Here is a 9,520-nt window from a genome sequence, read left to right on the forward strand (position 1 = left end):
CATTTGAAATGTAAATAAATAATATATCTAATAAAAAGAATAAAAATTAAAAAAATAAAATCAGAATGTCAAAATAGTTAAAAAATAGAAGAAATTTAAAAGCAAATTTAAATGTTTATGTGTTCTATCAGGGAAGAATCTATTTTCAAAAAAAAATGTTTATAATGGGCACATATTTTGAAAACCTGCATTCAGATTTGAAATAGAATGTTTAAAATGAAAACTCCTGGGGACTGGACCACCAACCAAAGAGTACACATGGAGCCGTGTGTACTGCCATGACTCCAGCTAAGTATATGGCAGAGGATGGCCTTGTTGGACATCAGTGGGAGGAGCTTCCCTTATGCCCGAGGGGATTTGATGTCCCAGTGTAGTGGAATTCCAGGGCAGGAAGGCAGGAGTGTGTAAGTGTGTGGAGGAGCACCCTTATAGAGTCAGGGAGGAGGAGAGATGGGATAGGGAGTTCAGAGGGTAGACCTGTAAAGGGGATAACATTTGACATGTAAATAAATATCCAAGAAAAGAAAAAAAAGAAAAAAGAAAAAATAGCATTGCCTCTAAATCTCTGCTAATATGATACTAGAGAGAAATATAATATCACTTTATTTTCAAAAACGGAGTTTATAGAACTGTCAAGGTGTCTCTAAACGTAAGAGCATTCTCTAAACGTCTTCATCATTCTAATGTAGAATTCCACTGTGATGATTTTGTTGGTATTTACCAAAGAACCAGAATTGACAGCAACTAACAGGACAGACAGGCAGGCAGGCAGGCAGGCAAGCAGGCAGATTTGGCTAACAGAATTACGAAGAAGCCCTTGATATCCACAGTCAGCAAGCTGGAGGACCAGAAAAATTGATAACACATTGCATCTGGGAACCAGATACTTGGGAGGGCTTGCTGCTTCTGATGCTGTCTGCTGAAGGGAAAAGATTAGAATTACATCTTTTTGTCCTCATTTCTGTTAAAAATGTATCTTAATTTTCATCTTCAGAATTTTGTAGATGTTTCTATTTTTTTCAGTGCTAATCTAAAATATTCAATTTTATTCACCTCAGAATGTCCTATATGTTAAATGATAGCCTGCATATGTTTTGGTAGATTTGTGCATTAAAAGTAATATATTGTCTTTAAGCGTGCGGGAACTAAGAAGTTCACCCATCTCCCATGAGTCCCGGTTGAGGTCAATGGATCTTAATACAGGGTAAAAAGACACAAGTGTGGGGGAGGGGGTAGCGGGGATCACAGGGAACGGTGAGCACAGGTGATGGAGGAGGAGGGCTGGTGCAGGAGAGGGATGAGGTGATGGGGGGGGGGGGAGGGCTGGCCTAGGAGAGGGATGAGCACTGTTGAGGCTCACAGTAACCAGAAAGTGTGTGAGATTGTAACCAGCAAATACAGTAACCACTATACCTGTGTGAGAGTACCAGAGGAAAAAATGTAACACTTGAGAAAGTAATCTGCAACTATTTGACATACGTAGACTATATATATAATTATGCACTCTAGATACAGAACTATGCTAGGAAACAGATGCTGTAGCCTCAGGTGTGATAGTCATTAGGATTGAATGATATGGGACAAAAGGCAAAGAAGGAAAGAATAGAGATAGTATTTGGATAGCATTCCATCAACATTTGCATATGAAACTGTAGATTATGGGTGACAAATGGGTAACTGTTTAACTTACAGAAGAAGTCTTTAAAAGACTCCAAACACGCATCTTCTCTGACAAAACAGTCTGGTTGGGTGAGGGGTTGGGGGGTGAGGATACCCTCATGGAGATGGGGGGGGGGAGGGCCCAGATAGAGAGCAGGTGTGGGATATGGACCAGTCAGAGGGTGGGCCAGGAGGGGAAATTAAATCTGGAGTATAATAAATAGTGGGTGGATAGATAGATAGATAGATAGATAGATAGATAGATAGATAGATAACAAGAACATTCTACACATACAGAGCATTGGGAAATATGCCTGGTAGGTTTCTTCTGTTATGCAATAAAATAAATCTAAGACTCTACTATATTTCCTTTTGTTGGATGACTTGCATTTTTCTTAAATTGAGTAAGCTGGATGTTTGACACTTACTGATCCGTCGAGTCCAAACATTTAAACCGAAAAGTTCTCTAACAGTCTGCTCTCTTTGCCATTTGTAAATTCTCAGTTCCTACTTACAAATCTCTGCACGGACAGAAACAGGTTATGATCTAAAGAGGTCACAGAAGCAGCGCCCTGAGGAAGAATTTACAATTTTGTGCTTTCATTTGATTTTAGTTTATATTTAACCGATCTTTAAGTGGGCAGTGGTCACCCTACTGGACAAAACAGTAACAATTCACAGATCACTCTGTCAGTTTCAGTATCTTTGACCACCAGGATGGTCACAGCTTTGCCTCAGCATGTGAGACTGCAAATAATTGACCACCATTTCCCCCATTTGCCTGAATGATGTCTGTGGGGTGTTCTTCCCTCTCTTACAGGGAACTAAAGTAGTGATCGCCTTGTCTACATGTGAGTGTCTCTATCTTCTTTGACTTCACTCTAAGTTTTAGTTTATGAGTGATCTTGAAAAGGCCATTTGTGGGAAAGACTCTCAGGCTGATCAGGCCTGTGGGAATAAATGAAGCTTTATTTACAGAGGTGGTCATGACCCTCGTAGTCTTTAATTACTGTGAAGAAAACCTCCTTATATATTTTCTCTTTTTAAGTTAAATAAAAAGTCTCATGTTAATGTATAATCCATCATGACTAAGATGATGTTTTCTATGAAGCCCTTATTATGTTGATAAGTGTTTTCCTTGTTAGACTTTTAAGAATTTACAAATGGAAAAAAAAAAGCAGAATGCTAGCAAAATCTTTAAAATTAAATGTTTGTACTTGATGCATCAGTAAATACAAGAAATGCAACCCGCGTGCAGAAATTTTAAACAAAAAATGCAAATAATCCAATTGACATGTTAAAAATGTGTTTGTTTCATTTTAAATAACAGTATTGATCTTTTCATCAAAATTATATCTTGTGAATAGCGTTGTTCCCTGGACAATTGGGGATTTCACCCACGGAGGCATCTGGAATACATAAAGAGCTAAGCTTTTGAGAGAATAATGAACATCATTCTTCTGCCAAAATTTTTAACAAGGGAAAAATATCGTGTTTGTAATAAAAACCTAGTGTGAATATTCAACACACGTCTACTGTGGCTGCACCTATGCCACAGATACATGGTGTTCTCTCACTAAAATATCTTCTAAACTAATGCAGAGCCAGAGACTTCCGGAGAATGTCACAGGTCAAATATAAGACCAGAGAATATAGTCAGCAAAGAATTTCGATTATTTTCATCACCACTCTAAAATTTATTAGGCGATACAACACATCAGAAAATATATCCAAAACAGGTTCTCAAAAGTGCGTAGGCACCTGAAATTTTTGAATTTTACTAACCACCACTTACACCAGTGCTGCATGAAGTAACCATGTTCTCCTGACTTTAACTCTGCTATAACTTAATCAATCCAGACTTAAGGGGGTGTTTTAAAATATTTGATCATCATTAGTCTGTCTACACCTGTGGTCACTCTGAGAGTCTGTTGAGGAGACATTCCTTGCTGGAGGAATGTTTAGGAGAGGGAATTTTAGAACAGATAGGAATGAGCAATCCATCCGTCAGGTTATTATGTGATGACTAGAAATGGTCATCACTTCAGAGTAATGACCTTTCACACAGTCACTCCACGACCCAAATCATGGACAGGGGATCTGTGTGTCTGTCCACAGTCCCTTTCTTGACTTAGAATATACTTTCAAAGTCTCCAAAGGAATGAACTCTAAGTTCTATTCTTCAAATGAGGAAACGGATCAGATTTAGCACTTTTCAAAAAATCTCCCTTCCTAAGAATCAACTCAGTATGATCCAGGAAGCGTGCCTGATACTATTGGTAGAACTTACCCACCAGGGCAACATCATGGTCAAATGCTGCTGATCTTAATTTAATATTTTTTCAAGTGAGAATTTATTCCAAGTATAAAGCTGATACCATAACAGTGTATGTGGAAAGCTTTGCCTTAAGTTCTTTGGAGAAATGTAAATTTTTATTTATAATAACATGAAACTATTCACATAAGTTTGCATGTGTGCAAATAAAAATGAAGCCAAGTATCTCCTAATGATGGGGGTAATTTCTGAGAAATGCTTCTATGGGTATTTGCAGTCTAAAGGTCATGTGTACTTTCAGAAGTAGGTAACATATGCTGCTGCCATCTATATGATAACTCTCTCTGTGTGTATGTGTGTGTATGTGTGATCAGACAGCCCTGCATATGTACATAGCATATAGCATATTCTATAATTTCTTGTTTCTAGGCTCATTTGCCTATAAGAGCCAACCAAGTTTCAGAAAAATACTGCAGTAAAGAGATGCAGTAAATATGAGTTGCTCTGTAGTAAAGTTTTGCAAATAGGCAGAAGTGCATGTGCAACTTGCAACAAGCTCATATAGTTACTAAATAGTATTCACTGTAGCCAAGTGTGGGAGAGACTTAGCTGACCTCTTACAGATAGATGGACAAGGAAAGTAACATATGTATATGCAATGTGTGTGCTGTGTGTGTGTGTTGGGTAGATATTAAGCCAAGATAAAGTAATACAGAGACTGTTTCATGGATATACTGTGTGTGTGTGTGTGTGTGTGTGTGTGTGTGTTGTGTGAATATTAAAACAAGGTGGATGGATACATAGACTGTTGTATGTATACACTGTGTGTGTGTGCATATTTAAAAATTTAACTTGAGACAGGCTCTCACTAAGTTGGGTGGACTACCATCAAATTGGATACTCCTGCCTCAGCTCTCTGAGATGGTATTTCAAACAGACATCATTCTTCCAGATTCATTCAGCTGTGTAAAATAATGAATTGATTTAATTTTCAGCTTAGCAGAGAGGGTCAGGGGTATGATGCTAAATGAGGTGAGCCAAGCACAGAATGAAAAATAATGTGTTTTCCCTTACAGGGCAAGTCAAATGGTATTGACTAAGAAGGAGGGAAATAAGTTGTGCAAAATAGAACCTTGAAAGGGCATAAAGGAGGTATGGAGAGTGATGAGTCCCTGGGGACAGGGGCTGTGGGACACAAGAGATTTATGTCTAGAGCCTTGTAGCAAATAGTGTTTTGAGTAGATATTGAGTGTTACAAACACAAGTAAATAGTCGATGTTTTAGGTGATAGGGTAGCTATCTTCACGTGGTTACTATGTATGCCCAAACACAAAACATCAAAATATGTCAGCCCTGAAAAAGAAACTCATCTGCATGTCATTACAAATATATATATATATATATATATATATATATATATATATATATATATATATATATATATATTATTCTTTTCCATAAAGTGGATTACATTGAGAAAAGAAGTTTCATTGGACTCTAAAAAAGTTTCATTTGTTTCTCTTCTTTTTCTATGCATTTTAAGTTGAAGTTATAAATATGCCATTAAAATTCTATTTTCATTTATTGCCTTTCTGATTTACATCCAAAAATTTCCTGAAACTATAACGCTTTTGTTCTTGTTCTAAGTACTATTTTCAATCCTACACTGAATCTTGCTTGTAAAAGCAAATTGTATTAACCCATAAAATCATATATTATCACATGATAAATGCCAAATTGAAGTATATAGATTATTATACAACTAAATAAATTCACCATAAATAAAAGACTGACACGTAAACAATTATCATATAAAAATAATAACTGGAATATAAAAACCTTCCTCAGCTACCTCTAATCCCATTAGCTATAATCTTTCCATCTAGAAGTAAATTACAATATAGCCTTGCATTTAAATGTTTGTAAAATGGCTTTTGTGATGCAGAATCTTTATAATGTTTTTATTTTTATCAGAATATTTCTGAGCCTTATTTGTGCAATGGCAATTATTTTTCACTTATTTTCAATTGTAGAACACCAAGAAATTCTTCAATTCTGCCTAACAGATAAAGACAAATCTCTATTTTATCCTGTTATTTTATGCAATGTTACATCTAATTAAATTTCCTGAAAATGAATCAGCTGTGAAGAAGGAGTAACATTAAAGTAACCTTTTTACCTCAGGACAAGATCTTGTAGAGAATCTCAAGAATGCATGGATGTAGCACCTGTCAATAATAAATCTGATGGGAAATAGGAGGTGGGACTTCCGGGAGGAGAGAACATTCTGGGATAGAGCCAGGCAGAAGATTTGGGGGTTGTGCGGAGGAGAGATGTGAGGAAATGGATGCATTGAACTTGAGCCCAGGTTGCCAGCCACATGCAGAATTTAGGTTAAAATAATTGGGTTATCTTCAGTTATGATTCAAGTCAGAAAAGGATCTAGCCATATGGATCAGGTATTTGTGAATGCATCGTGAGTCGGAGTCTTATTTCTAGAAGCATGGGGCAGGGAGGAAGAATAAAGGAATAATGTCTACAAGTTCTGAACTTGTGCCCTCATCCTTCCTACCCTCATTTCATTGTGTTGTCAACGTGTAAATCAGAAAATTATTGATCATGAGATGCCACAGATGTCTGCCAACAGGGGTTGTAGCTGTGGCTCAGTGTCCTTTTCCAGCCCTTGTGTCACTGCTGACCTCCTGTTCCTTTGTAGTCTGAATACACCTGCTCACTGAATAAAGTTTGGAGCACAGGTGCTTTGAGACAAGCTGAGACCTCCTGCTCAGTTCGCTTGTACAGGAGTGTCTGTTTGACCCCATCAGCTCCTCACAGCACGCTGAGAACCTCAGTGTATGACTACTGCATCAGGTCTTTACAACACTTGGTCTGATTTCACCCAAGCAGGGACAATTCATTACTTCCTCTCATGTGTTATTCAACATAGTCATGTAAGGCCTTCATTTTTATCTTCTCATTACCTCTTTTAAGGTCCTTTTGAGCTTAGATGTTTTGTTGGAGAAAAAGATAGAAAAGCGGGTCCTGGTGTTTGCCTTCAAATATTTGGCTTTAGAGAAACAATCAGAGGACACTACATTAAATCAGAGGACACTACTATTTAAAATAGGCATATGGTACATATGATAAATATATAGAATAAGCACATGCAGCTTGGGTCTTAAATTGTTTTGTCAAGAGAATACTGAATTTTACTGAGATTACAGATATAGAACAAAGACAAAATTATTTGTGAGGTTTCCAAAGCCTAATATGTCTGAGAACGATTCCTCCTAGATGCTTCCTGAGAAATTGTGCTTGAGATCCGGGGCAAAGGAACCAGGTGGAAGAATTTGGGAAAACTTCTGTCTTAGTTAAAGTTAGTATTGCTGTCATGAAGCATTATGATCGGAACATTATGATGGGAAAGCAACTAGGGGAGAACACTTCCATATTGCTGCGCTGCTGTTGACTAGTGAAGGAAGTTACGACAGGAACTAAGGCAGACTGGTATCTGGAGGCAGGAGCTGATGCAGAGGACATTGCAAGGAGGCCTTTACTGGCTTACTTCCTACGGCTTGGTCATCTGACTTGCTCATCCTGCTTGCTTATAGAACTCAGGACCACCAACCTAGGCATGGCACCACCCACAATAGGTTGGTCCCTCCTCCATCAATCACTAATCAATAATTAAGAAATTGCCTTAGGAGCTTGGGTGCAGTTGAGTGTTATGGAGACATTTTTTTCAATTGAGGTTCCCTCCTTTCTGCTAACTCTCTCCTGGTGTCATTAACATAAAACTAGCTGGCACACCTCTCTCTAATTTTCTGCTAACAGTAAGTCTGTATGGCTTTTTAATTAAGACTTCCAAATCCACAACATATTGGTAAATTCACATTATCCTTGAAAGCACATGAATATGTACACACACACACACACACACACACAAGAATTAGATATTGCTTAACTCATCTTCTCATTTGAAAAGAGGAGAAATGAGACTAAACAAAGAATGTGAGAACATTAAGCAATGTTGGGTTTTGAACCAATAGACCTATACGAGGATTATGCTGATTGTATTTAAAAGAATAACAAGAATGAATAACTAATTTTAAATTTATTATTAAATTTTCAATTTATCATCTAGAGCTGGGAAAATACTGTTCTCAAACAGTTTGACCTTATTTATCATAAAGTCAAAAGTCATTCCTTTCCAGTATTCATAAACTAATGAATTAATTAACAACTGTTAATGATGATCGGGAAATGAATAATGCAGATATCAAATCCAATAGACATCACTATTTAACATTATGCTCCTAAATATGATATGCACTGCAATTCTATCAAGATTTTTATAAACAATGAGAGTGTCATGTCTTAATTTTTGTTGCTAAGCACTTCAATTACTGCATTGTAAATATATAATATTATAACTCTCTTCCCTTAAGATACACATGCAGACAATATGGTAGATTCCATATCAGATTCCAGCCCCTATTTCTTGTTGCACCACAATTTAAACCAAAGCATAATTTTATTTTATATAGTAGCAAAATTGCCATTCTGGGAAATAGCCTTGGTAGTATACACTGAGATCATATAAAATGAATTATTATTGCAGCTAAGTGTTCACTGGGAGAAACTTAGCTTATCACCGAGTTGCTGGCTGTATTCTTGTCTTCCTCCACTTTTGCAATAAAATAGAAAAGATAGGACTGTAAAGAACACTGTAAAATGACAATGTGGTACATTGACATGAAGCATGGGAGCTTGCTGACAGTAATCTCAATAAACACCACACTAGAGATATTAAAAATATATGTTGCTATCTACTCACAATTCAATACCCAAATACATTTATATTGTATCTACGTTTGCATGCTACTCTAAAAAAATGCTATTATTTTAATTAACAAGGCATTGAAATCTCATTCAATAAGAAATCCGAGTGTTATATTAAATCATCAATAAAATTCAACAGTAGCAACAAGCAGAGTAATTGCTAAAACTTAAAATGCCTTTGAAATTTTGATTGTGAAAGACTAATTAAATTCAGCTGGGAAGTATTATCATCTGGTACTTACATTCAGAACACAATGGGAGACTTGGCCACTGGATCTCTGTGTGGAAAACTGGCTTTCACATGCATTTACTGTGAAATATGTAGAGAATATATAATTTTTAGACACTCCAGAATCATGTATTTAGAATACATCTCCTATATCTCCTGCCTTGCTGTAAATAATCCAAATTATCAGAGTGTTGTTTTTTTCTTTTAATTAAAGTTACCAGAGGTCTAAGTGAAGCAGAGAGAATGATTGTTTGCAAAGTCAAAGAGGATGGGTGAATTTTAAAACAAACAAGGACAATAAAAATAAAAATATAAGAACAAAAATCAGTAGAAAGGAAAGGAGTATGCTGGACCAAGATGACATTTGGATCTTGTCTTAATGTGCTTTCCGTTGCACTGATAAATACATGATTCAAAGCAATTTTTACAAGGAAGGACTTACTGGGTTTTGGAATGCAAGACCAGACAGAACCTGGAGGCAAGAACGGAAGCAGAGACCACTGAGGAGTGCTGCT

The sequence above is a fragment of the Apodemus sylvaticus genome, chromosome 19 (genome assembly GCF_947179515.1).
Source record: "Apodemus sylvaticus chromosome 19, mApoSyl1.1, whole genome shotgun sequence".
NCBI classification, from domain to species: Eukaryota; Metazoa; Chordata; class Mammalia; order Rodentia; family Muridae; genus Apodemus; species Apodemus sylvaticus.